Source organism: Aegilops tauschii, chromosome 4 (assembly GCF_002575655.3).
Source record: "Aegilops tauschii subsp. strangulata cultivar AL8/78 chromosome 4, Aet v6.0, whole genome shotgun sequence".
In the NCBI taxonomy this organism is placed as follows: Eukaryota; Viridiplantae; Streptophyta; class Magnoliopsida; order Poales; family Poaceae; genus Aegilops; species Aegilops tauschii.
The window spans coordinates 51932069-51939310 of NC_053038.3; the positions used below are offsets into that span (position 1 = coordinate 51932069).

General features: G+C 50.6%; 1 long non-coding RNA gene across 1 annotated transcript; it reads left to right on the forward strand.

Moving 5' to 3' along the window:
- Positions 1 to 4012: 4012 nt before the first annotated feature.
- On the forward strand, positions 4013 to 6763 carry LOC141021188 (uncharacterized). Its single transcript, XR_012181326.1, has 2 exons — positions 4013 to 4363; positions 5942 to 6763. It is a non-coding gene; the product is annotated as an uncharacterized lncRNA (long non-coding RNA).
- Positions 6764 to 7242: the final 479 nt, after the last annotated feature.

A 7242-nucleotide genomic window follows, 5' to 3' on the forward strand; every position in this document is an offset into this window, starting at 1 on the left:
TGATGTGTGGAGTGTGAAGGGGAGGAGAGCCTTTACTATACCCAAAGATTCTTCCACCATTTTGGCAAAATCCCATCCCACAGCCCATGGGTGAGGTCAGGGTCTCTGTTCTGTGCATGTGCGTGCGTGCGTGCGTGCGTGCGTGTGTGTGTGTGTGTGTGTGTGTGTGTGTGTGTGTGTGTGTGTGTGTGTGTGTGTGTGAGCTCTTGGGTAAAGTTGCTTTGAACTCCCAGGCCAAAAGAAGAAACAGCCATAGTACCTCTAGGCAAGTGAAAAATGGACACAGCAGTAAAAAGGGCTACCCACACGGTAGGTGAAAATATCATCAAAAATTGACATAATTGACTCAAACTCGTTACTGGAGATACTGCTTGTTACTGTAAATCAACAAAGGACTAGTTTCAGTCTTCCTGCTTTTTTGCCTTTTCATAATTCATATTCCAGCATATGTGACATGTGAGATTTCAAACACATTGGAGAGTTGGAGTCCTTGGAAAGGCTATATTTTCTTTACATTTCTTTTTGCATTCCTGGGGTCAGCCAAATGTTGTATTTTTTTTTTTTAAAAGGAGGATGACCCCCGGCCTCTGCATCTGGGAGATGCATACGGCCACTTTATTGATTATTCTCGAGGACCGTACAAAGTATTACAACAATGTGTCTGAATCCACCATCTTGGCAACATATGCCGCTACTCCTATCTAATATGATGAGGGGGTGCTAGCTGGGCCACTGCCCAAACCACTCACCTAAGCCTAACATCAAAAGTCGGAAGCCGAAACTCATTCGGAAGCCCCAGCCGAGCCACATACCGGGTCTGGGGCACAATCCGGTCAGACGCACTCGTGTGTCGTCGCCGCCATCTTCCACAGGTCCGTCTTCAGATCATATTGAAGCTTCTACCTTGTCTGGCCACTCTGCCATCGACGTCCCCATGACGCCAGACAGCTTCCTCCTCCTGCACGAGTCCATCTCCGCGCATCAGACGCCGAGTCTCCACAGCACCATGCCGCCGAGATCCGCCACCATCAATGTGAAAGATGAAGCACCGCTCCACCAAAGTCGCCGTCCTCTAGTCCCTCGAGCCCGTGTGCACCTCCAAGAATGACGCCCCCGGGGGGAAACGACACCAGAGAGCCGCCGTCATCCGATCTACTGATCTAGGGTTTCCCCCGGAGGTAGCAGAGAGTGGCCTTGAACTTCTCCACGACGATGCCTTCAGGAAGGGAACGACGCAGACAGCGTCGCCATCGCCGGCCTTGGCAATAGCCAATAGCAGGTTTTCACCCAGATCTGATCGAAGACCTCCATCTCTCGTGCATGGGTCGCCGCCATCCTTGCCGGGATCTGGAAGATCCCGCAAGCCAGATCTCAGTAGGGAGAAGCCCCCCCCCCCCTCCCACCAAGACCCGCCGGCCGAGCAGGGGAGGCCGAGGCCGCGCCCACAGGAACAGATCATGAGTCCATGCCCGCGCCGCCGCCCCGGAGTCAGCCTCGCGCGCCAAGAGGCTAGAACCACCACCATGACGCCCGCCGCACCGCCGCCAGGAGCTCGTCGCCGACCACTCCGCAGCACGCCGTGCCGCCGCACCCGCCAACCAATCCGGCGCCCAGGCCCGGCAGATCTGGCCCGCGCCTGACCACCCGCGCGAGGGGACGAAGGAAGCCTCGCCGCCGCATGCGCAGACCGGGCTTCGCCCGGCCGCGCCCTCCAGCGGCGGCGAGGGGGAGTAGGGAGGGAGAGGGGGCCGGGCGGAGGAGATCGGGGCGCCCTCCCCGGCCGCCTCGCGGGTGGCGGCGCGGGAGGGAGGGAGAGATAGGGCAACTCTTCAAGCCCAAGCCAAATGTTGTATGTACAAGGCAGACAGTTATACACACAAGATCCCTTTGGGATGCACTACTGGGTAGGAAAACTTCTATTTTTACGAGTAGGAAAGCTCAAGGCACATTACACTGAATGACAGTTATCTAAGCAAAACAAGCTCACAGCACTCAGTAGATTGGCGAACAAACTACCGGTTGAAGCTCATCGCAGTCCAGTGGTGGTTCTATGTTCTTCAAACCTAGGGGCACATCTGACTCTTACATGTAGCATTATAACTGAACCTAACCCACCGAAAAATAGGTTGTGGTCAGCCAAAAATATATGACCACTAACAGCCATAATGGTGTGTGTGTGTGTGTGAGTGGTGCGAAGGCGTACATCAAAGAAAATCCCACACCAGTATCGGCGACTTGACCCTGATCGCCATTCTCATGGTCGGTCTGGGGGTTCATCTCCATGAATTGCAACGCATGCATGTCACCAGCACAGGCCTGCAGGAGTGTACAATCACTTCAGTAACCATGGCATCAAGAATGGTATGAACCATAGCTGAGTTCAGACTTCAGAACTAAGCAACTACTCACTTCATTAAAGTGGACAAGAAAGTCAAATGCCTCAAAAAGGCATCAAACATAAGCTTCTCTGCAAGAAGTGGTTCCAAACAACTCACTTAGGTTTGTTGACCATTCCCAAGGAATGGCTGCTGTTGCAGGGTTGGAACTGCAGGAGTCTGCATGCACAAGAACATGAGAAACCTGGTAACTAATCAACACGACTACAAATTGTTATCAAGAGATGAAAACACCATCAATTCGGGAGATATAATTGACTCTAAGACTACAAAAATGCTTTGCCTATCAAGATAATATCTCGACTGTCAACTTTAATTCGTCAAAAGTAGCTTCTCAGGCTAAAGAATGAAGAAATAACCAGATTTTTCCAAATTATGATGGATGAAAAATTATGTGCAGTAGATGAACAGTACAGTTACCTAGAGCCAACTCGTTCTGCCCAAGGGCAGCAATAAAAGTGAAGACAAAAGCTTTCCCCTCGGATAAAGATATGCTCAGATTTTTTTTCCAAATTTTTCTGTGCTTCAGAAGACATGTAAAGGTTAGTATACTGTAAAACATGAAGTAGTCCTACCATCCATTCATATCATATATACACAAAAAAAGTGAGTTCATAATAATGTTGGATTAGTACCTCACACGAGAACTCTCCTTAGTAGTGGGCGTACAAGGTTGCAAACCAACCCACCAAGAATCGAGTCTCACTTCTACTTTAATTCTGAAAGTGTGGGAAAATGAGTCTTATCTCATATCTCGGAAAAAGATTAGTATTAAGAGAGAAGCAAATATATTAATTCTTCTTCATCTATTCATGCATCATGTTCAGCCAATTGAGCCTTCCTTCATTGGTCTCCAAAGCACTAAACATCTCTCTATAATCCACATTCATGAAAAGCTTGGTGACCGTGAAGAACAGATCGCTGCATTCCTTCGCCCCAGATTGCCCAGCCAACTTGATGACGTCTTTAATCCCATGGCCTCTTGGAACATCAGTAGAAGATGTCACCGAAGTGCTACCAGCCAGGCAGCCATTATGTTTGCCATATGCCTGAACTCGTGAACTGTAACACCCCCAGTGTCATGCTACAGTAATCCCCTGTTAATGGTGCCATGTCATCATGTTACTGTTGCTAATCTTCACTTGATCCAAATCACAATTCAAATTCAAATCCAATCTAAAAGTCAAAAATTCATTTTTTCCAAACCTGAAAACTAAAATGTCCAAGGTGTGGCAAATAATCCCTAGGTGTTTGTCATGTTGGAACCAACCTCTTTTGGATTCCGAAAGTGCTCCTGGAAATTATTTAGTGGTCCAGCAGCATTTGAACTTAGCCTTTTCAATTTATACAAATGGTTAGGCAACTTCCTTTGGCCTCAAACTTTTTGTGTCTCCTAGAAATAAGGTGCTTGATTTATGCGACAAGTCTCATCTCTAGAAAAACTCATTTAGTTTTACAATTAAATAAAAAGCAGTAAAGAAAATAAGGAACAGAAAAGGAATGTGTTAAAAGGCTAACCTAGTGCTACAATGGCCTAGCCCACCCAACCTACAGTGGCCCAGCCCACCTCTCCTCATCTCCCTCCTCTCGCTACAGGAAAACGGAGAGGGCGTGGCGGCCGTCCCCCAGCCACGTGCGGCCATCCCCGAACCCCCTGGAACCCTAGATCGAAACCCTAGCTTAATTCCCCTCGCTCCCTCCCTCACCATCATCGTTTTGGATGCGCTCGAGCTCGTGGTCGCCATGGCCGACCTCGTCGACGCGCCCATCGTCATCCCCGCGCCTTGAGGTCGCGTCCAGGAGCTCCGACGAGTTCGTCTACGTCCTCTACGGCCACCCGTTCGAGCTCGACGCCTCTGCATCGTACGGATCGAGCTTCATCTTCCTCCGTCGCCGCCGACGTTCTTCTTCAAATTCGTCTGATCCTGCGCTCCTAAGGTCCCACCAGGCCTACTTGTGCCTCCATGGTGAGCTCCTCCTCCGAATCCCCCTGACCGCGGTCTCGATCCGTCGTCGTAGTCGCCTCTACGAGTCGGCGGCCGCCATGGCCGAAGCTCAGTGTACGCGTACGCGCCCCTACTTCGCGCTGCAGTGCCGCCGCCACCGGCTACGCCTCGGACGCCTCCCCTCCGTTGCCTACAGCTCCGCCGGCCAGCCGCGCTCCGCCCCTGGGCCTCACCGACTTGCTTGCCGCCCCTCCCGCGCGCTAACTGCGTCGGCCGGCCGCGCCGTGTCCGTGCGCCCGCCCCGTGCCCCATACTGTTGCTGCCGCTAGGAACTGTGTCAGCTCCCCTGACGAGGAAGCCCCACCAGCAGACGCGGCCCAGCCTGGACAGGCGCGGCCTAGCCGCGCCCGCAAGCCCAACAGCAGATACCTCGGCCCTGAATGGAAGACGGCCCAGCCCAGGACTACCACCACTACTTAAGCGCATCTCACTCACAAGCGAGGGCATCCAGGGATCACCAAACCCGGCGGCGGCGGCTATCTGACCTAGTTCATCGCGCAAGAACACTCCATTCCTCTGTAATTCGATTTGTACCAGCTACTACTTTAGAGAGTTGTAATAGATCGATCCCACCAGCCACTTCTATATCCTGTACCTCACATCTGGTATCAGAGACATCCACCACCTCTTCCTTGCGTTCGATCTGGCGCAGTTCATCCACACCCGGAGCTCGCATCTGGCCAGGCAACAACTCGTCGCGATGGATCCGGCCATCAAGGCATTTTTGGACAAGCTCGACACCACTCTGGAGGCGAACACGGTGGCTAGCAAGGTGACCAACGCCAAGATCGATGATCTACTCTCTTGGCGCCCTGATCTGGAGCGTCGGGTCGCGGATCTGAGTGACGCGGTGACGGTTCTCCAACAGGCGTGGCCCGCGCCACCGAAGGAGGGCGGCGACAACCACTCGGGCACCGCTCCTCTGCAGCAGCCTACGACTCTCGGAGCCCTTCCGGACTCCACAGCTGGCGCGGCGGATCTTCTCCATGGGTCTGATGACCGCGACGTTGCAAATCAACAACGGGAGCCGCCGCCGGCGTCTTTCATGACCCCGCTGCCGCTCCCGAACAACGGTCAGATCACTCACAGTCCTCAGTTTACTATTTCTTCACCTTTCACGCATGCTAGTCAGCTACTCACGGGATTGGGCCAGGCGCACCCTTCCATTGTGTTTCCCGTGTTCGCTGGGGACAACCCACGCCTCTGGAAGGCCTTGTGCGAGCAGTACTTTGACATGTTTGGCATACACCAGTCGTTTTGGGTACCCATGGCCTCGCTCAATTTCTCAGGGGCAGCGTCAGTGTGGTTGCAAACTATTCAGAAAAAAATTGTCACAGTTTGATTGGGAGTCTTTTACTGCCTTGCTTTGCACTCGTTTTAGTCGCGATTGGCACCAGTTGCTCATTCGCCAGTTTTACACCATACGACAGACATCTACTGTTAGTGATTATATTGAGCAGTTCGAATCCATCATCAACAATTTAAGCTCTTATTCAGATTCAATTCATCCTTATTACTTCCTTACCCGTTTTGTGGAAGGTTTACGGGCGGACATCCGGGCGGTGGTCTTGGTGCAACGACCACCTGACTTGGATACGGCTTGCTCCCTCATACGTCTCCAACGTATCTATAATTTTTTATTGTTCCATGCTATATTATATTCTGTTTTGAACATTATTGGGCTTTATTATACACTTTTATATTATTTTTGGGACTAACCTATTAACCGGAGGCCCAGCCCAGAATTGATGTTTTTGCCTATTTCAGAGTTCCGCAGAAAAAGAATATCAAACGGAGTCCAAACGGAATGAAACCTTCGGGAACGTTATTTTCGGAACGAACGTGATCCAGAGGACTTGGACCCTACGTCAAGACATCAGCCAGGAAGGCATGAGGTAGGGGGCGCACCTACCCCCCCCCCCCCCCCACGCGCCCTCCACCCTCGTGGGTCCCACGTTGCTCCACCGACATACTTCTTCCTCCTATATATACCTACGTACCCCCAAACTACCATATACAGAGCCAAAAACCTAATTCCACCGCCGCAACCTTCTGTACCCGTGAGATCCCATCTTGGGGCCTTTTCCGGAGCTCCGCCGAAGGGGGCATCGATCACGGAGGGCTTCTACATCAACACCATAGCCTCTCTGATGATGTGTGAGTAGTTTACCTCAGACCTTCGGGTCCATAGTTATTAGCTAGATGGCTTCTTCTCTCTTTTTGGATCTCAATACAATGTTCTCCCCCTCTCTTGTGGAGATCTATTCGATGTAATCTTCTTTTGCGGTGTGTTTGTTGAGACCGATGAATTGTGGATTTATGATCAGTTTATCTATGAACAATATTTGAATCTTCTCTGAATTCTTTTATGTATGATTAATTATCTTTGCAAGTCTCTTCGAATTATCAGTTTGGTTTGGCCTACTAGATTGATCTTTCTTGCAATGGGAGAAGTGCTTAGCTTTGGGTTCAATCTTGCGGTGTCCTTTCCCAGTGACAGTAGGGGCAGCAAGGCACGTATTGTATTGTTGCCATCGAGGATAACAAGATGGGGTTTATATCATATTGCATGAGTTTATCCCTCTACATCATGTCATCTTACTTAAAGCGTTACTCTGTTCTTTTGAACTTAATATTCTAGATGCATGCTGGATAGCGGTCGATGTGTGGAGTAATAGTAGTAGATGCAGGCAGGAGTCGGTCTACTTGTCTCGGACGTGATGCCTATATACATGATCATACCTAGATATTCTCATAATTATGCTCAATTCTATCAATTGCTCAACAGTAATTTGTTTACCCACCGTAATACTTATGCTCTCGAGAGAAGCCACTAGTGA